Here is a 17,726-nt window from a genome sequence, read left to right on the forward strand (position 1 = left end):
ATCTTGCCATTGTGGCAACATGCACAGACCTTGAGGGCATTACGCTAAGTAAAATAAGTCAGACAGAGAAAGACAAATACTGTGTGATATCACTTATATGTGGAATCTAAAAAGCTAAAAATTTAGAGACTAGAATTCTGGTTATCAGGGTCAGTGGTGGTGGTGGTGGTGGGGGAAATGGGGATATGTTGGTCATACAAACCAGTTATAAGATGAATAAGTTTTGGGGATCTAATGTACAGCATGGTGATTATAGCTAATAATGTGGTATTATATACTTGAAAGTTGCTAAGATAGTAGATCTTAAATATTCTCACCACAAAAAAAAAACGTTAATTATGTGATGTGAGGGAGGAGTCAGCTAAAGTTAAGGTGGTAATCATTTTGTGATATATGTATATATGTACATTAAATCAGCGTTGTACACCTTAAACTTCTACAATGTTGTGTGTCAATTATATCTCAATAAATCTAGGAAAAAATGTATGCATTTTCAATTCCAAGTAAAGGATTTTGATTGGTTCTGTTAGGTCACACAAATTGAATACTCTGATTTACCAGAATGGATCAGGTGACTTCTCCTTGGCAAAAAAGGACAAGCCTTAATCGACAACCCTGCCAGAGGGAGGGGTAGGGCCCAATAATAACATGACACTGTTAGCAAAGTTCAGGGAAAAATACAGCTGCTGTATTCTGGTGTATGCATGTTCTAAATCTTACCCCAAATTTATTTCTTCTCAAAATCCTTTTTTTTTTTTTTTTTTTGCCCTCCTTCATCGAGCTTATACCATAATTTTTTAGATGGTTTAAATTATTTTTAAACGTATTTTCTGATAGGCTCTTTCTTTCTGCATTTTTTTGGTATTTATATTTTGGGAAATGGCTGATTTCTCCACATCTTACTTAGGTCTTTGCATATTGATTAATCACCTGCATTTCAGTAAAATCACTAACTATGTCTGATATTAATGTTGGTTAGAACTGCCACTTTTTTCTGGGGGAGCTACTTTTATTAAAATAAAAAATATCCTAGAGACAGTAGGGACAAATGTCTATTATTCAATTTATTTAATTTATTTTTTTATGCAGTTGACTTGGTATCACTTACAGTGCTTCTGTGAAGTTGTCTCCATGTATACTAGACATCAGATCCTTTAGCTTCTTTCTTTTATTCTTTCTTTTGTTCTTTATTTTGTGAATAGTAGATTGACATTAGGTATTGAAAGTATTATTGAAAGTATAGGCTGAACATTAAAATACTTACCTAAGGGGCCCTTTGAATTGTCCCTGATTAACTTTCTCATCCTCTACCAGTGCTCATTTCATACTCTTTGGGATATTTAGGATATAACTCACATCACATACTTAATCAAACTTGTATATACAATGAGATGTTGCCTTAAGTGATATATATTTTACTAGGATATGTACCTGGGAAGATAGCCTCTTCATTTGTTAAGGTGAAAGAAACCCTGTAACTAAAAAAAAAAAAAAAAAAAAAAAAAAAAAAAAAAAAAAGAAACCCTGTAACTGAGGATGGGTACTGTGGTTGGACACAACTTTCATATTTATAGTTTTTATTAGTTAAGAATGTCACAGTTATTTATAGAGCTTTTGGCACATGCATGTTGATTAGTCCTGAAAATAGCCACTCATCATAAAGAACAATATTTCACTGAAGGGGCAATAAAGAATGCTGATTTATTTTTTAATACCAAATGTAGAGTCAACTGTCAATTAACTCTATTAATGACAGAGATGGAACATTAAAAATTCCCAGCATTATTTTGACAAATAATTGAAATTTATCCTCTATTATTTATTCCACTGCAAGAAGCAAAATTGAATGGCTTGAATTGCATGTTTTTTACTTCCTCTGAATTTCACTGCGCTAATGAAGGGAAAAATGGGTAAAAGTCATTCAGCAGAAGGGAGGAGAAGTCAACGACCTGGATAATTTACAAACTGTATAATCAGTAGTTGAATAATCAAGCATTCAGTATCTCTTCTGAAAATAGATAAAAGGGAAAATAGTATTTGTGTTAAATAATGAAGCTGGAAAGTACATTTTATGATGTGGTATCTACTTCATAACTTTTGTCAATTTTACCAATTGTTTTTAAAGTTGCTCACATTGAACTTATATAAAAATTTAGTAATAATGTTTCAAGGCAGGTCACATATAAAGGAAGGAACTCTGCCATGGGAAGTACTGAATTGTAGTCCCAATGAACACTAATGTGATAATTTACTTTGGATACTTGAAGTAAACTTAACCTATTGAACACCCGTTCTGTATAAGTCACTCGATTTACCAAAGTTAGACACACATACAATTAAATTATATCTCTAGAGGAATATGTAAGTTGTTTTAGGGAAAAAAAATGTAGATAAATGAATCTAATATGTCACTATAAAACAATGTACTAAGAAGTGATAAAAATTACTAATTGCTCATTACTTTGTAGAAGGAAATCTGTCAGTCCTTCAAGGAAGAAGCAGTACTTGAAATGCCCCTTGTGGGAAGGATTCCAAAAGTTAGGCATCATGAGGAGGGACAATAAAAGATGAATTAAATAATGATTATACAGTAATAGAGAAAGAAATCACAAAGCATGCTCAAGATTACAATACATTTCAACTTAAAGGTAAAAAGTAAAAAGTAATGAAACTAAAGTTGGAAAAAAAATTGGAGTCAACTCATGCAGGGCTTTCACTATCATAGACTTTAGTGGGAGATGACTTAAAAAAAAATTATTTTATATTGGAGTATAGTTGATTAAAAATGTTGTGTTAGTTTCAGGTGTATAGCAAAGTGGTTCAGTTATACATATACATATATCTATTCTTTTTCAGATTCTTTTCCCATTTAGATTATTACAGAGTACTGAGCAAAGTTCCCTGTCCTATGCAGTAGGTCCTTGTTGGTATCTGTTTTAAACATAGCAGTATGTACATGTCAATCCCAGACTCCCAATCTATACCTTCCATCCCAACCCTTCCCTCCAGTAACCATAAGTTCATTCTCTAAGTCTCTGAGTCTGTTTCTGTTTTCTAGATAAGTTCATTTGTATCAATTTTTTTTAGATTCCTCATATATGCAATATCATGTATTTGTCTTTCTCTGACTTACTTCATTTGGTATGATAATCCACAGGTACATCCATGTTGCAGCAAATGGCATTATTTCATTCTTTTTAAATGGCTGAATAATATTCCATTGTATATCTGTACCACATCTTCTTTACCTATTCATCTGTCGATGGACATTTAGGTTGCTTCCATGTCTTGGCTATTGTAAACAGCACTGCAATGAACGTTTGGGTTGCATATATCCTTTCAAACTATGTTTTTCTCTGGATACATGCCCAGGAGTGGGATTGCTGGATCATATGGTAGCTTTATTTTTAGTTTCTTAAGAAACCTCCATACTGCTCCTCATAGTGGCTGTACTAATTTACATTCCCACCAACAGTGTAGGAGAGTCCCGTTTTCTCTACACCCTCTCCAGCATTTACTGTTTGTAGACTTTTTGATGATGGCCATTCTGACTGGTGTGAGGTGATATCTCATTGTAGTTTTGCTTTGCATTTCTCTTATAATTAGCTATGTTTATCATCTTTTCATATGCCTCTTGGCCATCTATCTGTCTTCTTTGGAGAAATGTCTATTCAGGTCTTCCACCAATTTTTTGATTGGGTTGTTTGTTTTTTTGATGTTGAGCCACATGAGCTGTTTGTAAGTTTTAGAGATTAATCCCATGTCGGTCGCATCGTTTGCAAATACTTTCTCCCATTCTGTGGGTTGTCTTTTTGTTTTGTTTATGGTTTCCTTTGCTATGCAAAAGCTTTTGAGTTTAATTAGGTCCGATTTGTTTGTTTTTATTTCCATTACTCTAGGAGGTGGATCCAAAAAAATATTGCAATGATTTATGTCAAAGAATGTTCTGGCTATGTTTTCCTCTAAAGGTTTTATACTTTCTGGTCCTACATTTAGGTCTTTAATCCATTTTGAGTTTATTTTTACATATGGTGTTAAAGACTGTTCTAATTTCAGTTTTTTACATGCAGCTGTCCAGTTTTCCCAGGAACACTTATTGAAGAGACTGTCTTTTCTCCATTGTATAGTCTTGCCCCCTTTGTCATAGATGAATTGACCATATGTGCATGGGTTTATTTCTATCCTCTTCCATTGAGCTATATTTCTGTTTTTGTTCCAGTACCATACTGTTTTGATTACTGTAGTATAGTCTGAAGTCAGGGAGCTTGATTCCTCCAGCTCTGCTTTTCTTTCTCAAGATTGCTTTGGCAATTCAGAGTCTTTTGTGTCTCCATACTATCACTCTGATACCAAAACCAGATGAAGATATCACAAAAAAAGAAAATTACAGGCCAATATCACTGACGAACATAGATGCAAAAATCCTCAACAAAATACTAGCAAACAGAATCCAACAATACATTAAAAGGATCATGCACAATGATCAAGTGGGATTTATCCCAGGTATGCAAGGACTTTTCAATATCTGCAAGTCAGTCATTGTGATACACCACATCAGCAAATTCAAGAATAAAAACCATATGATCATCTCAATAAATGCAGAAAAAGCTTTGGACAAAATGCAATACCAATTTATGATAAAAACTCTCCAGAAAGTGGGCATAGAGGGAACCTTCCTCAACATAATAAAGGCCATATATGACCAACATACAGCTAACATCATACTCCATGAGGAAAAGCTGAAAGCATTTCTTCTGAAATCAGGAACAAGACAAGGTTGCCCACTCTCACCACCATTGTTCAACATAGTTATAGAAGTTTTAGCCACAGCAGTCAGAGAAGAAAAAGAAATAAAGGGAATCCAAATTGGAAAAGAAGAAGTAAAACTGTCACTGTTTTCAAATGACATGACACTATACATAGAAAATCCTAAAGATGCTACCAGAAAACTAGGAGAGCTCATCAGTGAATTCAGTAAAGTTGTAGGATACAAAACAAATACACAGAAATCTGTTGCATTTCTCTACACTAACAATAAAGAGAAATTAAGGAAACAATCCCACTAACCATTGCATCAAAAAGAATAAAATTCCTAGGAATAAACATATCTAAGGAGGCAAAAGATCTGTACTCAAAAACTGTAGATGCTGATGAAAGAAATAAAAAATGATACAAACAGATGGAGAGATACACCATGTTCCTGGATTGGAATAATCAGTATTGTCAAAATGACTATACTCCCCAAGGCAATCTACAGATGCAATGCAATCCCTATCAAATTACCAATGGCATTTTTCACAGAACTAGGAGATGACTTTTTAACATGGAGAGAACTGCTGTCTTTGAAGTTAGAACTTGATTTCATCTTGGAATTTTTTTTTCTCATCTGTGTGAATAACCTACCTACTTTTGTCTCCATTTGCTCTGTTATAGGATTGCAATAATGCTTCTTAGGTTAGCACGAAGTCTGGTAATTATACATGTGAGGCATCTGCAACATTTTATGTACCTGATAGGTATTGTTTGCTCTACAGAATGTAGGGAGTCGTAATCTAGATTGTTATTAAAAAGTACAGGGGTATCACTATAAAAATGCTTTTCATAAAGTGACATTGGAAGTGGGGAGACCAGACTGGATATTACAACAATAGTTCAGAAATTAGGTAACTATGGTGATGTGAATGTTGGCAGCTGATAGGTGAATAGCTTTGTAAACCAGAGGGGAAACTTGAAGCTGAAAGCATCATTTGGACAATTTTCCACTGCTCATCCAAAGAAGGTTATTGGGAAGGTAAAAATCATCCTATGCCACACTTGAAATTACAGAGTTGAGTCTATGAGTGATGTTTTCATGGTATTGCAGGACACTACTGGAAATAATGTAATCATTCCTGAAGTTAAAATGAGGCTCTATCCAATCTAAGAGGAAGAGACAGAGGGTAAGCATCACCTTTATGGTTTTGGGAGAAGACACGGGAATTTTTTTAAATAACTGATTTTGAGATTAAAAACATAATCAAAATTTGGAGAAACAAAACTTTATAATAACTACTTTCTGTCTTAAGAAACTATGACTTGCCTAAGCACTAAAATAACCTCCAAACTAGTAAAAGGAAACACTTCATAATAATTCATAACAAAAACTGGGATTGACAACCAACGTTTTGATCAAGTCTTCTCTAACTTCAACAGTAGACCTAAATTTAAAATAGTGGTCCTGATGCTAACAATAACAAGAATAACAATAATTTTATAACTTAAATTATAATTTTATAATAAATTTATAATTTTATAATAATTTTTTCCAGTTTATAGGAGAAGTTAAGTAACATTACATGGTCATACTACTAGAAAATGGCTACTAGAGCCACTAGCATATGTTTTACTCTATTAATTCCCCATTTCCTGCCACTCACAGTGGAACACAGGTTTTACACAGTACTTGCAGGTCTTGAGTAAGGTCAAACCAGTCAGGATGAAGAATAGTAAAAAGATAATTCATCTGACTCTTATGCCTGTCTCTATGCCAGAGACCAGGTAATGTTCAAGACCATTAAACAGGTATACCTTTCTTGTATTATCTTAGAGCTTAAGAACTTTATAATATCTTTTATGATGTTCTCAGTCCACCATTAGTAATTCTTCTGTATCCCTGGGTGAATATAAGAAGTAGTAATACATCTGTGTTGGAGACAGAATAATAGGAAGGGGAAACAATAGGACAAAAACCAGGAAATATTAGTTTTATCATTTCCATGCAAAAATCAACTGTAAGAGAAAGTGTAAGCTATTCAAATCTCCAAAATCATACAGACAAACAAGCAGATAAACAAAATGAAACCAGAAAACAGTAGCAAAACTTAAAAAATAAAACAGCATTTTTGTTTAGAAACACAAATAAGAATGGCATTAAATTTTCTATTCCAATTATTAAACCTTGGAGATAATTGAGCAACTTCTATAGATGTTTAACCTTCAATGTAGATAAGAAATCAGAATAATAAAGGATGAAGTTAATCCAAAAAAAAAAGAAATTAGAAAGTAGAATGATCATATACTTGTCCAAAAATAAAGTATTGAAAAGTTATTAATGAACTCTCAGAGATTAATGAAAATAATTTAAGAATAAGAAAGCTGTTACATTTTTTAAAAGACCAGATGGACAGAATCATGGCCAGTAGCTTAAAACTAAGCCCAAGTAATTGATAAAAACATAAGTTCAAACTTAACAGAAATGTAAAAAATATACAAAAATTTATTTTCAAAACTATAAAAATTGATATGTTGGAGATGAGAAAAGGAGTGTCAGTTTCATCTTTTTATGAGAGAAACATGTTCAATTTTAAGACTTAGATGAAGTGGACAAATTCCTCTAAAAATATAGCTACCAAAACTTACCCAAGAAGAGAGACACAATATGAGCATTCTACAACTATCAAAGACTTAAATATTAAAATACAGAAAATTTGAGACCAAAATGGCTTCAGAAGTATACTCTACAAAACATTAAAGAAAGAAATGAAGAAAATACTACACAAATTCTTCCACAGAACAGAAGATGTAGGAAAATTTCTAACTAATTTTATGAGATCAGTGTAACTTTGAAACCAGCTTGATGAGGACATTACAATTCAGAAAAATCACAAGGAAATTTCACTAAGAAACACAGATATAAAATCCTAAACAAAATATTAACTCATCAAATGTAATAATTTATAAAAAGGATACTGTAATGTCACATTTTGTTACTTCTCAGGAATACAATGTTAGTTTAACATTTGAAAATCAATTAATGTGTTTTACCACAGTAGCAGAAAAAAGAATAGCTGATTAAATCATATCACTAGTTCCAGATAAAGCATTTTCCACAATCAAAATTTACTCTTTATAGACATTTACTAAAGTAGAAATAGAAGTTAATCTGATAAAAATTAATGATCAAAAAACAACCTTAATTAACAATGTGCTGCTAAACCTTATACTTGTTTGTAGAATTTTGAAAGCTCTCTCTCATATTCTAAATAAGAGAATTTCCATTGCCACTACTTCTCTTAAATATTCTACTAGAGGAGCTAGATCGTATAATAAGGCAATAAAAATAATAATATAACAATTAAAAAGGAATGAATACAACTCTCCTTATTCACAGTTATTATAATTGTATATAGTGAAAATTCAAAAGAATCTATAAATTAGAATGTGAATTCAGCTATGCTATTTTACAGTCATTATACAAAAACCAGTTTTATATCTGTAATCAGATGTAATAGGAAATACAGTTTTTCCAAATTTTATAATTTTCAGTAGCATTTATAATATAAAATATTAGAAATATGTCTAATGAAATGTTTGCAAAAACTATACAGAAGAATAAATGAAAGGATCTGATATATCCATGGGTTACATGGTGAGTTTTCTTTGAATTGGTCTGCAGATTAAACTTAATCCAATCAGAATGTCAGCAGTGTGAGGCTTTGTATAAACTGGCAAGCTGACTCTAAATTGAAGGAAATGTAAAGGGCCAAGGATATAAAATCTCTCTTTAAGAAGAAAAATAAAATTAGTGTATATACACTACCTTGTATCATGATGTATTATAAAGCTACAATAATAAAGACAGGGTACTGTTGGCTCAGGACAGACAAATATAAGAATGGAATACAAGTGAGAGTTGAAAATATAATTCATGCTTGATTTTTTACAAGGTAGCTTTACAGAGCAATGGATGAAACTTAGTTGGCTCAATCAAGTGCATTATAATTGGATACTCATATAGAAAATGAGAAAAAGAAACAATGTCTTCCTTATGCCATTCCCCAAATAAGTGCCATGCAGATTGCAGTTATAGTCTACAGAAAATAAAAATAAAAAACAAGCAAAGTGTAGTTTCGAAGGTAAAAAACAGAATGCTTCTAGAAAATAATATTGAGAGAGTGTCTTCATGATCTCTGGGTAAGCAAATTTTTCTTAAATATGATATAAAAACACTAAATATAAAGGCAAAACTTAGTATTATGCAACATTAAATATAAAAACTCTGTTTATCAAAAAACACTATTAAAAGACTAAATACCTAACCATTGACTGGTTATTTGCCACATGTCACCAAGAGAGTTTATACAAAGAATATATAAAGAATTCCTACAATCAGAAAATATAGATAACCTAAGAGAGTTATTGCCTTGCAATTTGAACAGGACCATCACAAACAGAGATACCCAAATGGCTTATAAATACATAAGAAATTTCTCAACTTTTTCATCAGAATTAAAATTAACAATATAAGCGAACAGCACTTGTCATGATAGGTAAAATTAGAAAAATGAAATATGACTTAGTATGGGAGTATCAATTTTAGTACCACTTTGGCATAGTAGTTGATATTATCTACTAAAATGATATGTGTGACCCACCAATTCCAAACCAAGTTATCAAGGTATACATACAGACAACAAAATTTCAGGCAATATGTCAAGATACATGCACGAGAAAGTTCATGACATAAACTATAAAATATATCAAAACCAAATTTCCATCTACAATAGAACAGATATGTAAATTATGGTGAATTCATTCAGTGGAATGAATGTAACACCAAAATTGAACAACTATATCTGCTACAACAATATGAATTAATATAACCAACATAAGGTTGAACCAAAAGAGCTAGACACAAAGTAGTACATGCTGTGCTGGTCTCACTTACATAAAGTGTAAAATAGACAAAACAACTCTATGATGTTAGAAGTCAGGAGAGTAATTACTTTTACAGAGAAAGAAGGAAATAAGGAAGATGCAGAAGAGAGCTTCTGAGGTTCTGATCAAATTTTATTGATTGACTTAGTTGGTAGCTACACATATTTCTGTGCTTTGTGGTCATAAATGGTCTATATTCTTATTTTGGTCCACCTTTCTGAGTGAACAATATACTTCAAAAAGTGTTAATAAAATAGCAACCAAAATTATGATTTATAACATTTCTAATTTTCTTCTTACTAAGTTATTAATCTGGTAATAGCACATGTGAAATGACTGTTGCCCTTCTGGTTTATTGTCTTTCTGAAAGTGAACAGGTAAAAGAAATAAAGTTGTTCAGAGAGTACACAGGTCTACAAAATTATGAATAAAAGTCTAACTATTCAAGGCATAGAAGTTAGGAGAATGAATAGCAGGGAGAGAAAGCAGAGTTAAAGAATAGTTTCTCTATTATTTAAAAATATGCACATGGAAAGTATCTTACACTTTCTTCAAAAAATATTCTTTCTGTAAAAAAATACCCTCAATGTATATTTTCTCTCTCCTTTCTCTTCCTTAGAACTAATATTTTTAATAAACCTTGACTCTTGTGACATCCAGATAGTTCTAATAAACTTGATTCCATTCTGCAAGATAGATTACTCTTCTAATTGGAGAAAGCATCCTCTACTCTGTATTAATATCTAGTAGGATTTAGCTGGTGGGTAATGTTTAAATGCAGCTGGAGTGATCTTGTGCCTTAAACTCTTTAGGATCTTTTCTCCAGCAGTTGCCTATTAACTTAGTTTTCTAGCTGTTTTGAGTTTGGAAGAAGAAATAATAGGAAAGAAAGTATAAACTGTTTGAAGGGTTAGAGATACTTTAAGATGCTATTATGAGATTGGCTATTGCCAGGCTTGACTCAAAGAAGTTTAAGTGATGCCTACTTGCTTCAAATTGGAAAGGTCTTCCTACTCAGAAACACTTTTACACTGGTGAGTAACATAGCCAAACTCCCAGTGATATGAAATATATTCCATTAAGTTAAAGCTTTTTCTCTAGAAGTCTCTTTCATTTTGAATCATTTCTTTCAGGGGTAAGATATCAAGCCACACTATGTACTGACCATTTTAGCAGGGATTTATTAATTAGATTATTGTACTAGTTTCCTGGGGCTGCTGTTAAGAAATTATCCCAACATGGTGGTGTAAAACAGCAGAAATTTATCATTTTACAGTTCTGGAGGCCAGAAGTCTGAAATTAAGATGTTGGCAGGGGTGCATCCATTGGAGGCTGTGTAAGAGAATCCATTCCTTGCCTCTTCCAGCTTATGATGTCTACTGGTATTCCTTTCTCTGAGCTGAGTCACTGTAAATTCTGCCTTCATTTGTGTGTGGCGTTGAATCTCCCTCTATTTCTCTCTTATAAGAACACTCGCTATGGTCTTTAAGGCTCACTCAGGTAAACTAGAATAATCTCCCTATGTCCAGATCTTTCATTTAATCACATCTGCAATGACACTTTTCTGTATAAGATTTACACTTCCTAGGGATTGGGACCTGATACCTTTGAGAAGCCATTATTCAGCTTCTACATATATTTAAGAGATTCCTACTGTATGTAAGGAAGCAAAACATAAGCAGCTACATTTTGATAGGAAAGGTGAGGGAATGGCTCAAAGAGTAGAATATCTCTTGGGGGTGGTGGTTGAAACTACCATGAACATTAAGGTCATGGAAAAGGGGAAAAGAAAGATCCTGAAATGGGATATATGATAATGATATAGCACTGTTTTAGCATTAATGGAAGCTGGCATTGTCTATGAAACCAGAAGGTATGAGCCTTTCTGTGCAAAGAATTAGGGAGAGAGAAATCACTCTGTTCTGGTCATAGTTCTGCACTTTCCCTGATTCCAGTGAAATAATAAAAATATAGAGTGGGTATAGGGAACTGATATATCTCTTAGAACTAGCTACTATATAATACAGTATAATTTAAAAATGGCTACTTGAGGAATTTTAAATTTTGCTCTGGACCAGTAATACATTATATATAGTAGGAAGTATTTCCATGCAAATCTATTATTCTAGTTTACTGTTTTGAATACTCATATAGCTTTTATTTGCATCTATGCTCTTGTATAACATTTTAAGTATGGTGTATCTAGTTCAATAGAGCCACTACCTTCAGTATTCTAACAGAAGTATTTAATGCACATACTGTCTGTTGGGCTGCACCATGCAGGCCTGCAAGGCCTGTACTTGCTTAGCCTCCAGACCGAAGAAAAGAGCTGGGAGTCAACAACAGAGACATCAGTGGTTTAATGGATGAGGGAGCTTACCTGTCTGAAGCAAGGTCCTGGAGCAACACCCCACTGTGTGCTGCAGAAGGCGGGCAGGACATGGTAGCAATCTTTGCTTGGGGATGGGGAGCCAGGGGAGGTTACCAGTTATAGAGGAATTGATGTCAGGTTGGCTCATCAGTTACTAGGGAAACCAGCAGAAGGGTATGCCCCTTATGGCCCCTTTGATAAGGTATCATGGTTGCTAAAGTTAGACCAGTCGTTAGCTGGGGCCTGGGGCAAGTATGTAGAAAGATCAGTCAGGTGAGTAAGATATAGGTGAAGGAGGCACTGGTTGAGCAGGGGATGTACAGAGAGCAAGAGGACAGCCATCCTGGGTGGCTTGATCATACACTATCCATATGAAAAATGTGGATATATATAATATATACAACTCAGAAACGTCACACTCATGAAAAAGGATGTTTTTTTGCCAGTCCAATGGCCATCTGCTTTGCCTTTCTACTTATTATAATGTGAAATTTTAAGCGAAGACTACTAGAAAATGACTGTGCTACTAGGGTTATCAGTTTTGGACCTTCTGAAACCCAATAATTTCTTTTTTGTTGTTGCCATTCCTTTGATGAACAGTTTGCCTTATTTCCTCTTAATGGTTGTGATACAACAGTCATCAACCCAGCCTTCCAGTTTTCTTACCTGCTGTGCAATGAAAAAAAGAAGAGCCAGGCTTCACAGAGTTATAGAGTTTGACACAGGAATGATAATTTCTCACTACTGTCCTCATTTGGTTACTAAGATATATAATATCAGAAAATGTGGCATTTCCTCAGAACTTAAACCTATCTTAAAATGACAGCCAAGACCTGTGTAATTTACTAGAGTCAACTTTCCAAGCTTAATGATTTCAGTTCTTTAAATTTATGAGACAATTTATGGTAAGGGTATTTCTTTTTAAGCAGCTGAACAGTAAAATATGGATGATGAGATGAGATTCATACTTTTTTATATATTTGTTCATGACCCTTTGCCAGAAGTATTTTAGTAGCCTCCCAACTGTTCTGTGTCTACATTTTTTTGCTTACCGTGTACGCCTATCAATCTGCTCTCACTGTAATGTTTCTGAGCCTTTAACATATATCCCAAATGCAGAATTAAGCATTGATTTATTCATTCAACAAATTATTAAGTACATTAAGAAAATTAAAACAGTCCTTGAAGGTGCTCGCCATTTTGACTTACATACATAGGATATGCACATAGATAGTTATAATACAAGATTGAAAGTGAAAAGCATGATGAGAAAAGTAAAAATAAATTCTAAGGAGTTTAGAAGAGGGAGAGATTGTTTCCTAAAAAGGGGGAAAATAAGAGTGTGGAGGAAGTACTTCTTAAGCTGAGACATGACATCAGGGTGTTATTTACACACAAAGAGGAGCTACAGAGAACAGATAAGAAATTTGAACTTAATTCTTTAGATAATTTTTAATCATTGGCGCATTTTAAGTGAAAGTATTCCACATGTTTTTTTCAATAAGATAACATTTCTGAAAATATGGCAAGTGGACATGGGAGGGGGTATAAAGGAAGAGCAATGAATTAAGTAAGCTTATTACAATGATGAGTATCTACATTAAGAAATTACCCATTAAAATGCAGAGGAATTAGAATTTTTAAAAGTACAATTAACAAAACTGGTGAACAATTACATTGGAATGATGAAAGTGAGAGCTGAAGGCAAAGCAATTTTCTATATTGGTGGATTTGATGGGTGGTGATGACATTCTCTAACAAAGAAAATTAAAGAGAAGGTTTGTAGCAGAGGAAAGAGCAGAGTAAGATCTGAAAACTGAAAATTCTAATGTGGTAGCCTTTCAGATGGATATCCTTTAAATACATTTTTTTCACCTTTTAATTAGAGAAGACCTTGAGTGTTGCCTTGGGAAGTGAAGAGGGAAGATTCCTTCTGATACTGCCTTAGCTTGCACATCCTAGTGAACAGAATGAATTTTGTAGTTAGCTGGACATATCCACCTCAGGAGGCACTTAACAAATATCAGTTACTACTGAAAATGCATCTGAACTATCAGTCTTGCCTCAATCCCTGAATGTTTTATGCAGTTATTACTTCCAATCATATAGAATTCTGGAAACACAATTACCCATCTTGTTATGTTTACAGTGATATTTGACTTACCCTGTAGATTGGAGATTGGCTTCCTGGCAACCGCTGAGCAGGCTTGACATTTAAAACAGACATAGGTAAGAAATAATACACTCTTTTGTGTGTGTGTGTGAGTTTTAAAGGCTTGGTTGTGGAGATAGTGCAGGTCTGGAATTCAACAAGCAGGAGATATTTTTAAAGCTATCATAATGTTGAGAGTCAAAACCATTTTAGTTGATGTGTTGTTGGTAAGATAAGAGAAGATAAAGTATAGAGAATCATGATGAGATTAAAAGCACTTGGGAGTGCTAAGATTTTGGAGACGAAAAAAGGAAGAGCAATTGGGAAATAAAAATTGAAAAACAGGTGAGAGACGGAAACTGAATTTTTGGTGGTGAGCACTCTGTAATGTATACAGAAGTAGAAATGTAATGTTATATGCATGAAATTTATATAATGTTGTAAACCAATGTTACCTCAGTAAAAATACATAAATAAATAAATAGGCAAGAGAAGGTTTGAGTTCTCACATTCCAAAGTTAAAAAATAAACTGAAAAGCACTAGGCTGAATTGTAGAAGAGATTAGCAAGATTGTGTAAGGTAAGACTGGGAAAGACAAACATTTCAAGACTAGAGTGGTAAACAGTGTGGGAAGGTGAAGAGAGATTTCTAGATAGAGACACAGAGGAGGTCATCAAATCTAATAATTAGGAGAACTTGGGGAGAAATTTCAGTAGGATTGTTTATTTAAGACACATAGGAAGGGTTGAGGGAAGGCAAAAATTGGAGGTCAAATGATGGAAACTTCTCTTTCAAAGTTTAGAAATTAATAAAATAAATAATATAAATTGTTTAATAGGGACAGGATTTAAAGAGTGTTTATTCAATAGTAAGATTCGATCTTGTTTATAGGATTAGGAGAAGCAATAGGGAGGTAGAGACCAAAAACATGGGAAAAAATTTTTTTGATGTGAAAAATCAGAGAAAGTATACATCAACAATATAGGAAGGTTAATATTAAAGGAATTTGTTAGCACATCTAGGTTTTTTTAGTTAGATAACAGATGGTGCCAGTAATTAGAGGTAGATAAATGCTGGCTATTTCTCTACAATCTTACTTTCAAGTTATTAAGACCAAGACCACATTCTGCTGCACATATAAATATTTATTAGCTAACATATGCAAAAAAGTCATTCAAACTAAATTTTTAGTAACTTTGGTGAATTTTCAGTTTTCTGTTTTTTAAGATGTTAAATTACAATTTGTATGAAAGGTTCATTGAAGACATACATAAAAATATTCTAAAATCAGCATTCTTTTAAGTTCATATCAGACAACTAAATTGCTCATCTGTGTGACTGGGTACAGGAATATTAGGGATTAATTCTAAAGTGTTTCTATTCTCTCAATAATTTACTCTAAATTAACTCAACATAGACAAGTGTAATATCCATATATATATTACTTAGTTTCCATTTCATTTCCAGATACAGTTTTCCTAACCCATATATTCCATGCGTGATCAGCTACTATGTTTCATAAGAGGGAATTTCCAGAGCCTCTGTTAACTATATCAACATTTTGTAGTTTTTAAAATAAAAGAGTGAATGTCAGAAATTGATTTTCATTTTTGCAAATAGTGGCCTATTAACAATCACGTTGAGTGTGGAACTGCTAACTAACATGCTGTATTGGAATAATTAGTGGTGTTCAAGATATGTACATTGGATACTCCCATACCACATAGGACCAGGTTGTAAGCATCCTGTAGCATTCTAGTACCTAAATGTACCTGTGCTGCTATTGGGTTAGAAGAATTTCTGGCTCCCTGATGCCTCCTATACAACATAATAGAATTCTTCCTCTGGAATGTTGTCATATCTGACTCTAGAGAATCTTTCATGAAAAGGGTTGATCAGAGAACATAAAAAGATAGAGGCTGAAAAGTAATATACCTGACAGAATATAAATTGTTTGGGTCTGCTTGCTGAGGAGTGATATGTTTAATAAATGTTGGTATGTGTGACAGAATTTGCTTCGAGGCATGCTTTCATTACAGCATAGTTGGGAAGTTATGGTAAAATAGCTAAATCTTGGCCCTTTTCAAAGTTCTCCAGTGTCTGCATGAGGCATGACCTGATTAGCATAGATCAGTTTGCTATAGAGATCGTTCCTATTTTGCAAGGATGGGAAGTGTCTCTAAAATATTTCAGCCAGTCCACTGTGTTGACCACCATTGGTTGCACTACTGACAACCCATTTCTTTAGGCCACTAGTAATTCAGCAAAGCCTCTTGTGTTGATAGGAACTAAAGGTAACTGACTTTCTAATAAGAAGAATAACTAAAAATATTTTTGCATGAATTCTTGATTAATGCAAATGATTGCACCTAGGATTTAAGTGCAAATCATTTATATATATATACATAATATCATGCTGCCTATGCTGAAATATTTTACAGCGAATTACAGATATCTTAACAATACTTTTTGCCTTTTAAGTAAGATGCTCATAAGCAGTATAGCCTTATATGAATACATGAAAATCTAGATAGACCTAAATGTATTCCTAGATTCTTGCCTTTCGTAGAACTGATACTGATAGGTTTGACAGCATCCGTAGACCCTATCTAGTAAGAGTGGTTCTCAAAGAGGGTGGTCCCACTCTCTGAGGAGGCATTTGGAAATATGAGTGGGGGCTTTGTGAGTTATTATGATGAGTGTCATAATGATTGCAGAATGCTACCGGGAGCCTAAATTCTACAATGTCTAAGGAACAATGTCTAAAGAGTACAAGGACAAATCATCCCACCCAAAATGCCAGTTGCATTCCTGTTGGAGAAAACCTCCAGACCAAGCAATATCTTTTCTCCTATACTTTTGTTATGGATTTTAATACATTATAATGATTATTCCTTGTATTTTTATTTCCACTCATCTGGATAATTTGTTGGTGGAGTGTCCTTTTAATCTTCATGAGTTGAGAACTCTTACAGTATTTGGCAAACAATAGGTTTTTAATAAATATTTGCAGTTGAATAAACAGCATGCATTGGTCCAAGATTCTCAGCTTTTTGTCCTAAAGAAGGAAATGCTGAATTTTGCTTCTTGAAACCAACATAGTCATTTACAAGCAATTGGAATAAGCAACATGTACCTTTATGTGGTTAAAGGATAAAGGTTGAATTTAATTTTACTGTATCTGACAGAATTTTTCTAATTGGTATAATTCGGAATGAGAGTAAAGAAACAGTGAAGGAGAGGACTTCTTAGACAAATTGGAGTCAAATGTCTCTAAAGATAATCCAAAGTCTTTTTGTGTTTGTTTGTTTCTTTTAAAATTTGTTACTCCAATACTAATGTAAAACAAGTTTCAGCACAAATAAGAAAGCTAAATCTTCATCTGTAGTTTCTAGAACAATATATTTCTGTTTTTATTTCTTCATGATGTTCCAAAATATAGACCTCTGATGCTAATTTTTGGTCTAGATTGCATTTGAAAACACACATAAGTATTGGGGACAAAC

At 33.3% G+C, this 17,726-nt stretch overlaps 1 long non-coding RNA gene across 1 annotated transcript in view; it reads left to right on the plus strand.

Annotated features, from left to right (window-relative positions):
• Nucleotides 1-14,291, plus strand: part of LOC136794035 (uncharacterized) — a 596,196-nt gene extending 581,905 nt beyond the window's left edge. The window contains exon 5 of the long non-coding RNA XR_010840204.1: nt 14,217-14,291. This is a non-coding gene — a long non-coding RNA (uncharacterized lncRNA). The remainder of the gene's footprint in view (nt 1-14,216) is intronic.
• The last annotated feature ends 3,435 nt before the right edge of the window (nt 14,292-17,726 follow it).

This window comes from Kogia breviceps, chromosome 4, assembly GCF_026419965.1.
Source record: "Kogia breviceps isolate mKogBre1 chromosome 4, mKogBre1 haplotype 1, whole genome shotgun sequence".
Classification (NCBI taxonomy): domain Eukaryota; kingdom Metazoa; phylum Chordata; class Mammalia; order Artiodactyla; family Physeteridae; genus Kogia; species Kogia breviceps.